The sequence below is a fragment of the Uloborus diversus genome, chromosome 2, assembly GCF_026930045.1.
Source record: "Uloborus diversus isolate 005 chromosome 2, Udiv.v.3.1, whole genome shotgun sequence".
Lineage (NCBI taxonomy): Eukaryota > Metazoa > Arthropoda > Arachnida > Araneae > Uloboridae > Uloborus > Uloborus diversus.
Genome location: NC_072732.1, coordinates 118,279,684 through 118,299,561, shown reverse-complemented (window position 1 = coordinate 118,299,561; position 19,878 = coordinate 118,279,684). Strand labels below are relative to the sequence as shown.

The 19,878-nt window shown below is 33.0% G+C and overlaps 1 long non-coding RNA gene across 1 annotated transcript; it reads left to right on the top strand.

Annotated features, from left to right (window-relative positions):
* Positions 1–474: 474 nt before the first annotated feature.
* Positions 475–15,916, top strand: LOC129216010 (uncharacterized). Its single transcript, XR_008580155.1, has 3 exons — positions 475–629; positions 12,656–12,744; positions 15,677–15,916. It is a non-coding gene; the product is annotated as an uncharacterized LOC129216010 (long non-coding RNA).
* The last annotated feature ends 3,962 nt before the right edge of the window (positions 15,917–19,878 follow it).

Below are 19,878 nucleotides of genomic sequence, written 5' to 3'. Positions count from 1 at the left end.
TAAGATCTGAATTGTTTAAGCAAATAATAACTTATTATGAAACTAAACTTCATTAAAAACTAGAATTAACTAGACACATATGAAAAATACCAAACTATTTATCTAACTGTTAATTTTGTTATCTTCAAAAATGTGAAAAATATTTTTCCGTTTTTAAACAAAGAACCAAAAATAATGCAATTTACCAAATGCAATCAGTTCAAGTGGAGTTCTTAAGTTTGAAGAAAAATCTGCGAAGTAGGAAAACACAGAAATAGATAGAATTTCGAATGAAAATGTTTCAGCTTGAAAACTTTGTTTGTAACCGTTGCTATGACAACTGAGTTGTTCATCACACAGCTTGTACTAAAACCTTAACATGAAATATAATTGGTATCTTAAACACGCATCACTAATGGAACCATCTTTTTGAAAAAAAGACGAAAAAATCTAATCAAATCTGATTCGGAAACTACATCTGAAGTTTTATTTCTCTAAGGAAAAAGTACTGAATCGGCCGTGCCGTTGATTCTCCGCTGTTCTAGTTTTATTTTACATCTCAACTCTTCCACGAACAACAGTTTGGCCTGTTTTTGACTTTGAATGACTTTATAAATTGTTCTTAATTTTTGTTAGAAAATATAGCATTGGTAAGTGAATATGAATTTCTTAAACTTATAACATTTAAGCTTCTATACATGCCTAGTTTTCTGGATAGTACAGCTGCGATTTTTATAATTGCAGCCATTAAAAAATATATATCCCCCGAATTATTTGCATCAGCAATGTTCCCTTTAATATCCATTTAATAAATTGTCGGTATGTATATATTTATTTATTTTTTTTTTTTTTTGTTAATTTACAGTAAAAAATCATTCCGAACCATTATTTATCAGTGTAGTATGAAATTCTGAGGCATTTTCAAAATTATAACAGTAAGTCAGTAAAACTTGATTTTAAATTTTGACTAGCAAAACTTGAATGTGTTTGCAATCTGTTTTTGCGTCAAAGTTAGAACAATTGGAAAAGGGTCATTGTGGGGGAATATCATAACCTGCAATACTTGGCGAGATTTCAAGTGTTGCTTGTCGACTGTGGTGGCCAAAACAAAAACACAACAAAGATGTTAATGCTTCAATACTGGATGACTCGTTACGCCCCAACCCATCTAAAGAAGTTGAAGTCCATTCATTCATTCCTCCAGATCGTGTTTTCGCCCAAATTGAGAAGAAGTTGAAAAAAATTGGGACCCTTGTTCAGCCTTCAAAATTTGACGACATTCTCTCGGAAAGTGGAACAGTGTACAAGCCAGGAAGAGACTACACTGATCTTCATTGGAAGAGAACCAGCAGTAACCATCCTCAAACCCCCAGCACAATGGCATTTCAAATTCGCACCAACGAAGAGATTTTTCATAACCAAGCAGAATAATAAAGTGCTGGTTCAAGGAGAGATTTTCTATAGATCTCATGTTGGAGCAAAAAAAAATTTGTTGTGAAGACTGAGAGAAGCATTGTAACCAGTAAGGTTATAAGTGTACTTCCAGATTTAGTAGTAAAGCCTCAGAAAGTGTGCAATGTCCAAAACTTAATGACCAAACATTTTGGATCAAACTGGGGAGACTGACAAGCGCTTGATTTTTTACAAAAACATCTTGATGGCATCATCTGCTCAAGGTGATGTAAGCACAAGTGAAGAAGAAGAACATCAGGAAGAAATGTGTGAGCCTGTTGAAGACGATAATGCTGCAAGAGTATGAGACTATAGTTCTTAAATGTTATATTAAGTAGAAGACCGTTATAACGCCGACCTGTATAACGCAATTCTCTATAAACCGCACTACTTTTCAGAAGTAAACAATAGATTTTGAAGTTTAAAAAATACCTCTGTTTTGCTTTGCAAAAATAAAAATGGTTAGGCAAATTAAATTTTGAAAGTTTTTCATCTTTCCATCTTATTTCAAAGCTTTTAAATTCAAAATTAGTACTCATAATAAAACAGAAAATACCAAATGGCTCTTAAAAATGCAGCTGTTTTGCAAACCATGAAGCTAGCAGAAGTGCAGGATTTTGATTGTGAAACATATTTATTTGTGAATAACTAATTGTAATATTGGTGCTTCAATACTCATTGCAGATAAAACTCATTCTGAAGTGCTAATATATAGATATATTCTGAATATTAGTTTCAAAATTTGTAAAATGATCTATATAACGCAAAAACCTGTATAACGCAAAAGCTCTGATCCCAAGGTGTGCGTTATAACGGTCTTCTACTGTATTTTATTTTTTATATTTTATTGTACTTAAAAATAATTTTGGTCAGCTGTTCTGGTCTGTTTGATTTTTCAAATTATATTGTCTTATTCTTGAGAGTTATGTTTATTGTACGCCAAAATCCCAATATCTAAATTTGGTACAGCAATTTTTAAGTTCAAATTTGTAGCAAAGCTGACCATCTCCAAAATGAGTTGCAAAAGCGGCCAAATACAAAATGAAAATACGAGTAAATACTCCCCTCATATACCATCATCATTTACATAAACGTTTTCCAACACCCTTCCCGAAAATCACTAAAAACCGAAGAGATTAGGAGGTCTAGTCTCTGCCCATACGTAAATAGCATACGTTAATTGTGACGTCATCGCACGAGCACATCGTATCGGACGCTAGCAACTTACGCACTCACCGTACGTACGGTAACTGCGGTAGTCTCTGCCCAAAAATACCGGAAGTTCGTTAATACTCACTGGGATAACGAACGTACGGTAAGCATTAAACCACGCCTTTCTTCCTGTCCCTGTAAGCCAATGGAAAATTAGAATCGTTGGCATGAGAACGCTCAGGAGACGAGGCTAGCCTCAGTTGTTTTGTTTTGATTCTCCTTTTGACGTCTGCTCTCAGTCATAGAAAGATGGAAAAAAATGTTCTTGTTATTACTTACACCACTCGGGTACCCAAATCAGAAGAAAAGGGGCACAAAAGAAGAACCTTTTGACCTAAGAATCATAATTATAATAAAAAACAGCATTTTTGTTGGAGTTTTTACCATTTTTTTTTTTTTTGGAGCATTCAGTAACAAATTCCTAAAATTTAAAATATCAACCAGCAAAGAAAACAAAGCAATGGAAGGTTCTAATTAAATTCATTTTTAATATTTCTTCATTGATCTGTCAATATGATAATGAAATTACAAAATATTCCTAATGTAGCGAAATATCATTCTTTGAAACATTATTTTGAATTGTTTTGTAAATTATCAAAATAGCTTTAACACTATAATATTTTTTAAGAATTTGGCTCAAAGTACTTTTGTGCCAACTCTCAAATAAAAAACAGGCATTTCTGGCACCATGGACATATTCACCGGGGGGGGGGGGGGGGGGCATTTGTCAATGGGGAGTTTGAAAGTGTATACATCTTCTTCCAAGTACATTAAAAAAGAAAAATTACTGGTGTTGAGTTAATACTGCTATCATTTTAGAATTGCATTGCTTCCAAAATCTTGGGGGGAGGCGGGGGGCTAAAAGACCAGTCCCCAAACTGTCCAAATTATGGCCCTGCCCAGGAGGACACTGAACTTTAATCTTTGGGAGGAAAAAAAGTCTTCAATTATTTGCCGAATGGAATGCCACAAATATTGTCGCTGAATGAGGATAATTTTACCTAATAAAACTCCTAATTTTGCTGAAGCGGCAAAAAATTTTATCGAATAAGGAAAATTTTGGGAGGTCACAACGACTTTGCATTGGGACTTTCCTGGGCCTGCCCTCCCCTTCCATGTTGAGATGGTGACACCCTTGTCTGGCTCTGATCTATAAATTTTAGGCCCCCCTGGCAAAAAATTAGCAGAGCCCCTAACTGGCTACTGGAGTTCTAAGCCACTTAAAGCCGGGGGCCCATTTAGTATAGTGAGCCGCCCCGCGCTGCAGGTAAGTAGATCTGGAGCGGGGGCTAACTGAGCCCAGGCCCAAGGAGTTTAGAAACCCATCTCTCTTTAAATATCCAATGAATGAAATTTAATTTGTATTTATTAGGCTTTACATATGCAATTAAGAAAAGAAAAATAATTGCTAAAATGTTTTTTCGTGAATTTCTTTCTATTTGTAGTTTGAAAATTAAAACATCATTCAGAACAATTTGCATAACAGATTATCTAATAGTCGATAATATTAATTTCTGTGACTGCCTGTCCCTAACCGCATCTCCTCTGAACTGGAAATGTCTGCCAAGTCAATACTGGTACTGTTGAATACATCACACTCTAGGATTCCCCGTACCTACCATTTTTGTTCTAAACTGTTGGATGGGGGCCTGAAGACAGCTGTTTTTTGATCCAGGTCAGAAGACGAGTAATCTCTGGTCTAGCACTCCCAGAGGTATTAATTCTTTGAAGGACTTTGACTGCGACATATTTAACTTGCCCCAGTCACCATTAACAAACATGGAAGATCTTTGACCGGCTGGCATCGGACCTTGGACCCTTCGGGTAAGCAGGGGTCCTCCCCCAAGAGCAAAAGCACCCCCCAAAAAATACCTCTCAATTTTCTTCCCCCCCCCCCCCTTCCCTTAGAAATTCTATTGGCGCAGTCTGTACCATGACCCCTTCCAGGTGGGCACCCCTGAGTTAAGAGTCTGACACCTTACGAATCCGGCCAACACACCCCACCTTTGGATACGGGTTGTTAATCTCTGTATTTATTGCACCCTGTCTCACCCCTCTAAACCTTGAGGGGCCAGATATCCAGTTATGTCTTGAGGATATCCAAGGATGTCATGATACCCTAAAAAGCATAAAATCTTTGAGGCGGATGGCAAACGGGTTGGCGTGCAAAGCGAGCAGGGGAGTCGGGCCCCCTAGTCTAAACTATTTATTTCTGTGTCTATCTTCTCCGGATTGGCCGTGTCTACCTGTACCACTGGATACAGGGCAAATAGGGGAAGCCATTTCCACTCTTTAACGCCCCTCTAAACCTTTAGGGGCTTCCATTCCTGAGGATATTCTGGGATGTCTCGACACCCCTAAAATCATTAATAGTCACCTGCTGCAAGTGGCTTTGAGCGCCCACAGGTGGCAACCGGGGGTTGGCGAGCCAAACGAGCAGGGGGCAGAGCCTCTAAAATTCCATTACAACTATACTGCAGTTTGTACAGAATATGTTTTAATATTCCTTTTTATAATAAAATGACAGCTTAAATAAAGAAATTTGTTTGAAATCAGCCGAAGGTATACAAATAAAGTGCATATTGAAGAAACAACAATGAACATTGATGTAAATGTGCATTTATTGGTTCCGCAACTGCGTAAAATTTTGTGATGTGTATTATGGGAATGATGATATGTATAGTGAAGAACAGGAATTCCAGATTCATCAATTGGGTGGTAAGGGAACCCTCTGAATTTTAGAAACAATCAAATTTGGCATTATTGTGTGTACGCAGTTTGTTTTCTTCCTATATAATCTATTGCGCACAAATCTTTAGACCCCCCCCCCCCACCCATGGAAAATTGTGAAATGAGACCCTACTGTAGCTTAAGGGAGCCCTACGGAAGTATACATGTGTACCTGAGCTTACAGCTATTATGTGCAAAGTCTATGATGGCTGCTGAGTGATGAATTTGCTGCTTTGAGTGTTCAACAAAAAGAAGCATAAATATTGGAATGCATCAAAAGACAAGTATTTCAGGAGTCTTATACAATGTGTTGAATAGTTTAGATGCAAAGTTTGTCAAACTTTTTTTCTGACCAAAATGTTCAGATTAACCTCACAGCAATGAAACATTGCTTTCCGTCAGCAATATTACCAGCTCATTTGCTCATTCATCATTATGGGATTACCAACTAATTTACCTCATCATTCGGCAAACACAACATCATTTTTAATTCCTGGTATTCATTTATATTTACTGATGGGAGTGAAGTAAAAGATCTTGCAGCTTGGCCCCAGAAACATTGTTGTTTATTTTATTTGTACAAATTAATATTATTCGACACGCAAATGGATCATATATCAAACCTATAAATAAATAAAATTCTCAACCTGACCGTCTCAAATTTCATGAAAGTTTCAGAAGCCCTACTCTCTGACATCTTAAATGTAACAGTAAAACCCCTCCAAACGGCCACCTCACTGATGTGAACAATATTTTATTCTCCGATTTCAAAGAAAATAACATTGTTAAATCTCTGTCCTGCGGACATCCCTCTATTGCCGACAAAAAAATTGTCCCATTAGTGTCTGTATTAGAGGGGTTTTACTGTATATAATTTTTAAAAAACTTTCATACATGATTAGTAATTAATTTCTGAAAGTTGTTAAAAAGCACAGCACTTCTTTCTAACTTGCTGGCAGTGAGTAAAATTTTATAATTCAATCTTTATGAGAGCTACAGAGCTGTATTATAACTCACTTTGAAGAGAAAGACATGCACTTCAGTTGAATGTATAACTTAAATACTTTTCGGAAAAAAATTCTCTTTCCCAAAATTTTCAAATTAAAAAAAAATTGAGAATAGTGTCATTTTATAAAAAAGAGCATGATTTTTACTGTATTTTAGTGAATAGGGCCAAACATTTTCAGAGTGGGACTACAACAAAATTTTAAAAAGTACATAATTTTAAAATTATTGGAATAAAAAAATGTTTAACTTACAAATCAGAGATGAAAGATAATGAAATTATCTTTAAAATGCGCTATTGTACAGCTCTGTAGTTCAAAAAAAAAAAAAACTTATAACTAGTGATGTGCTGGATCGTTAAAAGTTCAGATCTGCGGATAGGGATCATTAGTGTCTAGATCCGTGAGAACTACTTGTGGGTCAGTACACGCCAGAAACTGAAAGTAGATAAATTTTAAATCGTGGAGCAACAAAGAAATTGCTATTACTCGCAAGCATAAAGGTTTAACACTGAACTCAAAATTTTCTTTTATTGTGTAAACAAGATTATAACTCCTACTTGGAAATTCCTAACAAATATTCAACGCAGAAAATTTCATTCTTTCAACTAGTCCCAATATTTAAACGCACATATATGATCTCACTGTTCAAACTGCGAAAAACACTACGTTGGTTTTTAATTAATATCTTCATTAATTCATAGGTGTCCACCAAGGGAAGGTCAGACTATGGCATTGAAAATTTTAGGAAGGTTGTTTTCAAGGGTATTTTTCTCTGTTGTATTTGGGGAAGAGGTGGACACCCCTGGGTAATTAGTGTTACAAAGATGAGACCAAGCTAAGAACACAAAGGTCAAGTCACTTTTTGAGCGTAAAAAAGAATGAACAAAATCGTTTCATCTGTTTGGAAGCTACGATTCCACAAACACACACAAATATACATGTCAAACTTATTATCTCTTTCCTAATAGAGTCGGGGTTTAAAAATTAACTTTTTCAATTTCTGAAATGATACCTTATTTAACAAAATGAAAACACTTAACTTACATAGAATTTAAGAGTGTTTCATGCCTATCTATATTTAGAATTCAAATATGTGTTGAAATTTAAGAATATAAAAGATTTGTTTAAGATCTGGAAAAAACAGATAAGGATACACATCTTTATCTTCCCTCGGACATCCGGCATAACACTAGTCAGGATTTTTTTAAGCCAATTTTTTGTAAAAATTATCCTACAATATTTGTATCAACTGTTCTGAGCCCACCCTGAACATTTGGGATGCATTCATTACAATACATTACAAAAAAAAAACCCTGAATTTTTGAGACACAATGTCAAAATTTAAAATTGTGAAAAAATATTTTTATCTGAAATATTTGTGTTGTTACACATCAAAGTAAGGCATATGCAGTTTTCTTTAAAATGAGCTATTATGCAACTCTGAAGCTCCCATAGAACTTGAGTTAGGTATAACATTTCAAAACACTGCGGGGAAAATAGTTTAACAAACTCAGACATTAGTTACTGATCAATTGTGTAAGATAGATTTTTTTTAAAAGTTTATATACATTTGAGGTGTCAGAGAGTAGTAGGATTTCGCAAAGTTTCTTGAAAATCTGAAACGATCAGCTTGAGAATTTTGTTTATTTTATTGCTTGGTTTAAAATGGAATGACCCACTTACCTGTCGGAAAATAATTAATCTGTACAAACAAAATCAACAGCAAATTTCGTAGGGCCATGGTGCAAGATCTTTTACTTCACTCTTATCAATAAATATAAATGAACGCTAAGAATTAAAAATGATGTTGTGTTTGTAGAACAGTGACGAAGAATGTACTCGCAAATTAGCTGGTAACCCTGTATACAGGAGGGAAAGCAATGTTTCACTTCTGTGGCGTTAATCACTTAACTTTTGATCTATTTATAAAGTTTGACAAACCTTGCATCAAAAATATCCAACGCGTGTGATGATTCTTCAATACTTTTCTTTCGATAAGTTCCAATAGTTCAGCAAGTTTCATAAAACTCATTGCGCGGCGAATACAGCAGCCATCTTTGTTTTGACTCTTAAACGTACGTACGAAAGGTTTACGCCAGAAAAATCATGGCGTTAATTTACCGTACGTTCGCGTTTTGGCAGCTGCCTTTTGCGTCCGGTAAGAAAGGGCAGAGACTAGCGAATTTTGTTGCGTACGTAAAAGTGACGTCACGGGTGGGCGTTGCATGCGTTAAATTTTTACGTATTGGGCAGAGACTAGGCCTCTTAGTTTTGACCTCGATTATGCTTGATGTAATAGTAAAATGACTTTCCCCAAAAATTTAGTTTTTTGGAGGTGGCCAGTTTTGCAACTGCACGACACAAGTAAACTTTGTCCAAAATTATGGCACTACTTCTCAGGATGCAATATAAAGTTTCATTAACTAATTATCAAACTTACAAGTTGTGCATAGTTAAAAGATAATACAATTTGCTCCTTTATGGAAGTAAGTTACTGCATCATGACAAATATGCTCCAAGGGACATTTTAAAATGCTAGTACAACTAATATGAAAATGGAGCTGTCTTAGCCATGAAAAGTGAAAAAATGTTCTGATTGCTGTAGAGCTCAATAAAAAATGATATAAAACAATCAAACTAATGCTTTTTTGCAGGACAAGATTTTCAACTGACATGAGATTAGAATTTTTTTTACCATTTTGTATAGAACGCGACATTATTCGTATTTGTTGTATTGGCTAAATGCAGTAAACATTGTCAAATTGAGCTCAGTCCAGGGTTGGTAAAAAAAACCGTTTTTTTTTTTTTTTTTTTTTCAAAAAAACCAAAAAAAAAAAACGTTTTTTTTTTTAAATTTAAATACTATTTGCGAGAAAAACAATTAATTTTCGGAAGGTAATTAAGGTTCCATGTAATTAACAGTTATTCAATAGTCACATTATACCTAATTTCTTGATTAATTAAAGAGATAAGAGCAAAATCTTGTAACTAAATTAAATAATTAAAATAGCTTTCTGCGGGGAAATATTGATTGAAATGTTTGACTTGATTAACATATTAGTATGCATGTATATATAGACCCTTTATGATACGAAATACTTCAAGAAGTGGTTATGATGCGGGTTAAGATAAAATATAATGAAGATCCAAGAAAAAAACTTTATAAAACCAACATAATATGAATAATTATCGAATAAAGGTAAAAGTTATATTTTTAAGCATAATCTTTTCAAAAGAACAATTTTCATATTTTTTCTTTCTGATCTTACATAATGCTGATTTTTATATACACAATGTCGCAAATATTGAAGTAAAGCAAAATGTACAACAGTACATGATTGAACAGTCAAAAAATCGATTGCTGTTGTACTGACAAAGTTTAAAAAAAAAGTGCTGCTCTATATTCGACTCCGTTCTTATTTTTGAAATACTTGGAAAAGATATCGACTATCGCTAAAACAAAGAACCAACTCAAAAATACAAAAATTGGTGTAACATGGCTTAAAGTACAGCTTATTTACTGGCATACATGTTGCATCCAGCATTGAAGTTTAAAAAATATTAAATGCAAACTCTTTAGAACAAATAAATGTGTAGCAAATTCTATTTCAAGAAAAAAATTTTGCCAAAAATGTTATATCTTCTGCAACAGTGACTGAGTGGTGGAAAAGCCAGGAAAAAAGAATTTGAAAAATGCAATACAACCATCTTTAAGTCTTCAACATTACTAAAACCAGCTTCAAAAAAGTGCAGTGCATATATTTTTGTCATTTAGATATCATTCATAACTCAAAAATTGATTAGGCTCTGGAAAAGCTTCAAAACTTGCTTTTTGTTCAAAGTACTAAATAACATAAAAATAATATTAATTTATAACGTAAAGTTGCTATGTATTTATGCATATGTTATTGTGGTGTAAAGTTGATTTTATGTAATTGTAAAAAGATTTATACACATATTTCTGAAATGAGTTGAATACATTACATATACAGGGTGTCCGAAAAGTCCTCGACACCAATGGTATTTTAGGCTAAATGTGTCAAGGACTTTTCGGACACCCTGTTTATTTATTTATAAATGTAATTTTACAGTTTTTGTTTGTAACAGATTAAAAATATTTTGCTTTAAACCAAAAGAACCGTTGTTTTCTCCAACAGTCTTTAGAAAAAATTCATTTAGTTGAAAGCCTTGAACAAAAAGACTAGCTTTGAAGCTTTTTCCAGTCCTAATTTGTTTCTTATTCAATATGTGTGGGGAAATCAATGTAAATCTGTAAAATGGATTTTTTTTTTTTTTTTGACTTTTTTTTAAAAAAACCATTTTTTTAAAAAACCGCATGGTTTTTTTTTTAAAAAGCAGTTGGTTTAAACCAAACAACCCTGGCTAAGTCAATTCAAACAGCTTTTCATTTATTTAATTGTGCAGTGAAAATAACAAGAATTGATCTGTATATTGGCGCAAACACCCTGTATCTTGGGTATTGTCGAGTGAATATCGTCTGCAAGTTAGAATTAATGAAGCTCAGAGAAGCAACAACTTTTGGGAAAGCAGCTCTGAATGTTTAAGCTGAACAGACTGCAAAGTTTACATTGTAAAATATTAACTAGATCACTGAAACTCAGATGCTCTATATTACTCCTAATCAGATTAACACCTGATGTAGATTTTTTTTTTTTTTTTTCACTAACCACCAAAGGCAATGTAGTACAAAGCACTACATTATTAGTATTATGTTACTGTTCTACATTTTATAACTTTAAAAAGAAAAAGTGAGCAACAATATGCAAGCTAATGAATGACCCTGTTGATTTTTGCCCTATAAAAGGTGATATTAAAAAAAATTGTAATTACCAAAAAAAAGCTATACTTGACCTAATTTCGTTAGCGGCCATTAAAGACCTGCTAAACTAATTGTACACCCAGTACTAGCTTTTTTTCTTTTGAAATGTAATTTATATTCAGGATTGTCAAGTTTGTCATTTGTACTGATCACTATTCTTCACTTTGTGTCACACCCATCACAAATTTTGTCACACCCGTCACAGCACAAAAAAAAAAAAAAAAAAATCCGGTTTAGCAACAAAATTTAAATTCATCATAAATATAATGTATTAAGTTTCATTTGAATATCTTTTAATGGAAAAAAATGCTATAGTCATGAAACATCAAAATATTCACAGGAATTTCTAGAAATATGTGTGCAAGTGAAAAGTCATGTCTCGCAAATGTCACACCTGTCACAAGATTTTAAAAATGTCTTTAAAAAAATTCAACAGTTCTACAGTTTTGTTTCAACTCAATTATTCAAGCAAATGCATAGTTGAACATGATTAAAATACTTTGCTAGTATTTGTCAACTGATTTAGTGCTCAAATTGTTGGTTTACCAATAAAAATAGTGTCTGAATGCCACACCCGTCACAATGGAATTGCCTAGAAGTAAGAACGGATTTTAAGACCTAAGATTTTATTCTATATTACTTATACTTAACTGTTCTTAACTCTCACAGTAAATTATTTCTTGGATTATTTATTTACATCAAGGTCCATTTGCCATTAGTATTCTTTCAATAGTTATAGATTTTAAAACAACATTTCTCCTATAGAAAGCTCTACTTATGAGGAAATGAAATTACAAGATTTTACTCTTAATTCTTTAGTCAATCATTAAGAAATTAGGTTTTAATGTGAATATTAAACATTCATTAACATATTAACATTTAGTTCATAAAAATTTAATGACTTTCCAAAAATAAAATTATTCTTCTTACAGAAAGTGTTTGAATCTAAAAAACCTGGTTTAAACCAAAAGAAAACAGGATTTTTTTTTTTTTTTTTTTTTTTTACCAACTCAGAAATTCTAATATACCTACCACACAATCTCTGGATGTAGCTGCGGTTCAATACTGGCAATTTTTCATGTTTTGGGGAAACATTCCAGTTTCCATGTTTTAACTATATCCGGTAGCCATTCAGTGAACCAACAACGTTGTTTTTCTTATTTTACTCCTATCCCTGTGTTTCAACATCTCACAGAAAAAGATATCACAATGTTGAGGATTTTCTCTCATTGATATGCTTATTTTTTGTCTCAAGTTCATTATTGAAAATATTCCTAGTAAAAGGGTTATCATTTGTATACAACTTGAAAATTTTCAAATATTATTTTTTTTTTCTTTTTCAACTTTGCCTGTTGTAAAAAAAATATATAAAGGTTAGGTTTTTATTCAAGTTCTTGCAATGGTTTATTCTATTTCTAACTCATTAATTTTTTAGATATGGCTGGTGGCAGTGAAGTTAGTGATGCCCAATTCAAAGGATGGCAGAAGCACTTCAATACCTATACCATTCGTGGAAGATCTAATGTAAGCATAATTTATTTTTAAAATTCAAACTCCTTATTTTTTATCTTTAGAAATAAATAATGGCCTGCATTTATCTTCATATTCTACTATCTATAACTTAATCCAACTGTGCTAAAAAAAAATTATCTTTAGAGTTTGTAACTTAATAGTTGTTATTTTTTCATTTAGTGGTTTTAGTTCATAAAAATTTGATATACTAAAAGTGACTTGCTTTATATGTGATACACTGGTGAACAAAATTATAGGTTAGAAAATTTTTGGTTTTGTCTTAATCTTAATTTAACTTTTTTCTGTCAAAATAAAATGAATAACTGAAAAAATAGTTCTAAAACCAGTATAAACCATAAGTTACATATTAAAAAAACTAGTTTAATTAAAAAAATGTGCAACTTCAAGATTTTATCATTACATTAAGCCTGGACTAAAGTATAAACTCAATGGTAAAAAATCTTACGTTATGGTCGAATTCTTTTCAAATAAATCATTTAAAGGCAAAAGACATGTTTCGTCAGTGTAGTTTTTTTTTTTTTTTTTTTTTTTAAAATAATGACAAACATTAAAGTACACTGCTGGACAAAGTTATAAACTCAAAAAAAAAAAAAACCCTTTGTTTTAATTATAATTAATCTATTTTAATGTTTTGTTATAGTAAAATCGAATAACTGACAAAATTGTCTTAAATTCAATGTAGGGATATTATGGCTCATTGTACCAGTCTCTATAACTTAATGGAAATAAAAATGTGACGACTAGCAACAGGCTCTGAGCCCCGCTAGGTTGATCCTAGTCAGTTCATTAGTCCCCAATGAAGATCAATGGCCCTCTTATTGCTATCCGCCCCCTTGCTCATTATGGCCTCTTCGGTTAAGCTCTTCCAAGTGCCCACAAATCTACTAAAGTAGTAATTTTTCCTCATTTCCAGTTTAGCTTGGAGATTTGAATAGCTTAAAACAATGATCTGTCATTCTGCTTTTCATGCAAAAATTTAACCCATTAACATTTCATTTTGATAAATTTAAGCAACTGAATTATGTCTCCTCTGACTCTTCTATGCTCCTGGCTTAATATGTATATATTAAGCCTTTTTTAAGTCTGGCATCATAGTCTAAATCTGATAGTCCCCTCACTAGCCTCTATGTGGTACCCTATCAAAAGCTTCTTGAAAATCAATATAAACCTTTACACACTTTTTGCTATCTGAAGTCATATTAAACTTGTCATAGAAATGCAATAAATTAGTAGCACACAATTTCCCTTTCCTGAAACCATTACTGAAAACTAGTCAACAGACTATTATCATATTAAGATACAAATATAAAGTATCTGCCGCACATACCTATCTGCAGGAATGAAGGTTAACATGCAGTGGATGCGTAAAATTTTTAGTGAAAAAATGCCTTTTGCTTTCAATTATGTATTCGTGAAAGCAATAATGAACATTTTTCATTAATTTATCTTCAAACATCATTGCTTGATATTTATATTATTAACAATTTTCAGCCAATGCACATATCTCCAGCAAATGTATCTACACAGCATCAAATGTATCCGTGCACGTGTGCATCTAAAATTATCTAGCTACGGCTATTAGTCTCTTAAGAAATTCGTAATCTTGATTAAATACTATTTTATTATTCATGATGAACAAATGGCTCCTATACTCTTACACATGCTATAATGAAATAGCTTGGTGTGGTTATATTGAACAAATTTTGTTTCATAAAGTTAATTCAGCAGTGCTGAGTAATTTTCAGAAGTCAGCAACTTTATTTGCTAAAACAGTGTTCATAAAGATCAGGAAAATGAAGATGGTTCTGGCATAAATTGTGCTGAAGTAGAAGATTAATTTAATGTTTGGTTTAATTTAATATGTTATATTGATCTATACATTTTATTCTAATCACAAAAGAAAAGTAGTTATACTATTGGGATAATGTTTATCGTTAAACCCAATGTACACTGAGCATTTGACATGTAGTTCCACTTTGCAACATTCTGTAAAAAATTAATAAATTGAACATTTTCCAAAAAAAAACTGGAATAAGGAGAAATATTTAATGAAACTTATGGTAGAAAATCAAACACTTCTCATTTAACTTTTTCATGAGATAAAAAATGGAGAAGTAGGGAAGCAAACCAACATGCCCCAACTCCCCTTACTCATAAGTTTAATAAATCAATTGATGCAGTTTAAAAGACAAAGAACTTTAGTATTGTATCATTACATAAAACCTGGACAAAAGAATTAAGTCAAAGGTATATATTCCTGGATTACAGTAAAAGTTTGTTCTAATAAGTGCATTTAAAGCCAAGATGGAATAAATGTTTCCATTGTGATTGTTAGTTGCTTTGTATTTCAAAGACAATAAAAACAGGAATTAAAAATGGAAAAATTTGAGCATGAGCTTCTAAATTTCTATTTTTTTTCTTGTATGTGTATTTTATGGCTGAAAAATAAAGCAAACATCAATGTTCAGATTAGTTTGAGGATTTTAAATTTGTTTTCTATTTTTTGGCATCATTAAATACTGTTCTTACCATAGCTAGATAATATAGATTCACGCTGTGAATGGATACATTTGATGCTGTGCAGATATATTTGCTGTAGATATGTGCATTGGCTGAAAATTGTTAATAATATCCATATCAAACACTTATTATCTTCAAAATTTGAAGATAAGTTAATTGAAAATGTTCATTATTTCTTTCACAAATGCATGATTGAAAGTAAAGGACATTTTTTTCACAAAAATTTAAACCTACCCACTGCATGTTGATTTTAATTCCTGCAGAAAGTTTTTAACTATGTGCGCAGATAATTCATATTTTTTATCTTACTATGCTTGTTACATTAAAATTCAAACTAAAGTCCTTTTTTATTTTTCTTCAGCTTAATTTTAAAATGCTTATTTATCGTATTTTTGTGTTTCAGATAACATTTGCTACCTACTCGGCTTTAGCACTCTATGGAATTTACAGGTTTTTAAAACCAAAGAAGAAATCTGCTTAATAAAAAGCAAACAATTATTCATTAATGAAGAGATATTCATAGAAAATGTTGTCTTCTGTGGTGTAATAGAATAAAAAACACTTGTTTGAGATCGTTTTTTCAGAATGTAATTGTAAACACTTTTGTTTTGTTGAAATTATTAAAAGCTTACTTATTTGGTAATTGTGCAATTCATCTTTGTAAGTGCAATTTTTGATTTAAAAGCACAACAAATGTTAAACATAAATCAGTCATGTGTATGAAGGTTTTTTTTTTACTGCTAAGCATCATTAAAATAATATTGTAAGCTATATTTTCTTTAAAAATGTGTTAAGTATAGTTTAAATGTCCTAGCATAACCAAAACTGCTGAAAATATAAATGAACATTTCTGCTTGAGAAGGATTTGATTTAATATTATATTTTGCTGATTTATTTAAAAAATTCTCTTGAAAATTATTGGCTGTATTGGGAGCCTTGTGCAGTAGATTCTTCAAAATCTGGCCTAATGTGGCGGAAGGTATAAGCAGAAAATTATTCACTTATTAACACCTCTACCATGTAATTAAAAACATTTTGAAAACAAATAAATAAAGAAAAATGAGTTAACTACTGTTAATTTATTAACTATACAAATATGAAAAGCTATGACTAAAATGGATTAAAACATACAATTTTTACATTACAAAGTCCTTAGTGAATTTAGTCTTGCTTTTCTGTTTTAACCCAGTGACTTTGCGCAATGACTCTCTCTTCTTTCGTTACTTCCTTTCCCTTTCCTTCTATTTTTAGGTTTTTAAGTTAGTGAGGAGAATTTCCATCCTTCACCACCCACAACCAGTTTTATGGACAGCAGGTTCCAATATTCTCTTTTTCGGTTCTCTTAGGGTGTGGGGGAGGGGAATTAGATAATGAAGCACTGTAAATTAGTAGTGGACACCATAAATAGATACCCGTTTGTGGGGAATACCTTCTCAATACCGGATTGCTATTCCAACCAGTGGACTTAAAACGTGAAAAGAACAGTAGAAGAAAAATCTTATATCTGAAAGGGTTGGACCTATTTCTTCACAAAGAGGGGGAATTTTAGAAGACATGTTCAAGGTTTGTTATAACATTATCTGACCTTTGAACGAAGAAAAAACAAAAATAAGAACAAAAAAACCCGACTGTTTAAAAACAAAAAATATATAAGCCCAGTATTTTGGAATGTTATTAAGTACTACTGAATATAATTACAGAAGACCATTGAAGTAGTTTTACAATCGATACATACAAAAGACAAGTCATAAATTCAAAAGCGGAGTAGAAGGATCAACAGTCGGAGCACATTCCTTTCTGACCAATCAAGGAACACTGTAAAATTTGAATGGACCCCGACTGTTGATCCTTCTATTCTGCTTTTGAATTTATAATTTGTCTCGTGTGTATCGATTTTAAAACTATTTAAAATGTGGAGTTATTCAGTAGTACTTAATAACATTCCAAACTACTGGGCTTATACTTTTTTTGTTTTGGTTTTTACGCCGGAAACTTTGAGTGCAGAGCACTTAGGGCGCCGAGCACATTGTGCCCAATCATAGACTAATTGTTATGTATTTATGTTTGTAATCGTAACCGTATTTGTATGTGTAACTGTAACCGTAACTTGTTCACTGTAGTTAGTCAGTCCTTAAAAAAGTTCGAACGGCTTCGGCCGTGTGTGTGTGTACGTGTTAATAAATGTATCGTAATATACTTGCAAGCCTTGATCATTCGTCTGCTGCTAATGAATAGTGCTACACGCAATACACTCCGTACACAAAAATTTTGGCGACGAGGACCGGATGATGAATCATCGTGGAATCAGCAGAACGAACTTTGTGTTCTTTGTGAACAAAATCGAAACTGACGCCGATGCAATTCTGCATGTTCTGTAAGTTGTTTTCGCCTATATCAAGTCCAATTGCAAGTATTAAAAGCATTTACGAGTGTTAATTTTTGAAATTGTGTGCAAAATTTTCGCCATCATGTCTACTATCGGAACTCTGGAACATTTTGACGTATCGAAACCTTTGTCATGGGACTCTTACTACGAAAGATTGGAATGTTTCTTTGAAGCAAATTCTATTGAAAAAGATGAACAAAAACGTGCTGTATTCTTAAGCGTTTGTGGTCCTGACACATACTCTGTAATACGTTCCTTGGTATCACCGAGCGTCCCAACGAGTATCAAGTTCCCAGATTTGATCAATACTGTTAAAGCTCATTTTTCGCCCAAACCATCCAAAATATTTCAGCGATATTTATTTTATCGTAGGAAACAACAAAACGAAGAAACAATTTCTTCATTTGTTTCTGAATTAAGAAGATTGGCAGAACATTGCAATTTCGGAGCATCGCTAGAAGTAATGTTAAGAGATAGATTGGTTTGTGGAATTAAAGATGAAAATCTACAACGAAGATTACTCTCTGAAACTTCTCTAACGTTTTCGGATGCCCTGGTTAAAGCAATTGCAGCGGAAACTGCTAGTAGAAACGTAAAAGAAATACGAAATTCTGATTCGTTATCCGTGAAACCGATTCAAGTCAGGAATAACAACTCAACTCACAAGTGGAATCAGAAACAGAATGTAAACAAAGATCGTTCAAAATCTAAGAACTGTTCTGGCTGTGGGGGTAATCACCCTAGAATACAGTGTAAATTTAAAGATGCTGAATGCCATGTCTGTAAGAGGAAAGGACATATTGCAAGGGTATGTAGAAGTAAATCTAATAATTTTCCAAATAATAAGCAAGTGTTTAAGAAAAATTTTAACACTAATTCTGCAAATTTAATCGACACTGTTCCTGATGTTGAGTCTCTGCAGTTAAAATACTTATGTGTAAACAATGTTAACTGTTCAAAATTGAAAGCTACTGTTCATATAAATGAATCGCCAGTTATTATGGAAGTAGACTCGGGTGCTAAAGTTACAATTATTGATAATTTTACATTTAAAGAACTGTTCCCTACTAATCCTCCGAGATTAGAAAATTGTCCTTACATAATTAGAGATTACAATAAGAATGCTGTCAAAATTTTAGGACAGTGTGATGTTGACGTGCATTATTCATCTTTCAAAGGAAAACTTCCGATTTTAATTGCTAAGGAGCCTAGAGAAAGCTTGCTAGGCACAAATTGGTTTGAGCCATTAGGAATATGTTTGACTGGAGTTCATAGGATCAGTAACTTAACTCTGGGCAGTGTGGTGGAAGAATTTTCAGACGTTTTTAAAGATGAGTTAGGGACTTACAAAGGTGCACCTATAACACTCAAATTAGATCCAACCTTTCGCCCAATCCAATTAAAAGCTAGAACGGTGCCATATGCACTAAAACAAAAAATTGAGAAGGAATTGCAACGATTGCAAGAACAAGGGGCAATTGAGCCGGTGGATTATGCAGAATGGACAACTCCTGTGGTCCCGATTCTAAAATCCAATGGAGAAATTCGACTTTGCGGTGATTATAAATGCACGTTAAACAGAGCTTTGGGTCAATACCCATATCCAGTTCCTGCTGTGAGTCAAGTGTTAGCTGAACTTGCAGGTAGTCGTTATTTTATCAAACTAGATCTTTCGCAAGCTTACCTACAACTCACCGTTGATGAAGACAGTGCTATGGCCCAGACAATCGTAACTCACAAGGGTGCATTTAAATGTAAACGCTTGCAATTTGGAATATCTTCTGCTCCCGGAATTTTTCAACAGTTCATTGAAAGGCTGCTATCGAGTATTTCAGGCGTACTGCCGTATTTTGATGATGTTTTAATAAAAGGATCAACTATGGAAGAACTTACAGACAGATTCAGGCAAGTTTTAAAAAAGTTTTCAGAATCTGGCTTAAGACTCAACAAAGAAAAGTGCATCATCGGAGCTTCAAGTATTCAATATTTGGGATTTCACATTGATAAAGATGGAATTAAGCCAACCAAAGACAAAATTGATGCTATTCGCAATGCTCCTACTCCCAAGTCCAAGGAAGAGCTTCAAGCATTTTTAGGACTTTTAAACTTTTATCATGTGTTTTTGAAAAACAAGGCTGACATAGCCGAACCACTTCATCGTCTCTTAGACAAGGACGCTCACTGGACGTGGACAAACACTCATCAGTCTGCATTTGAAA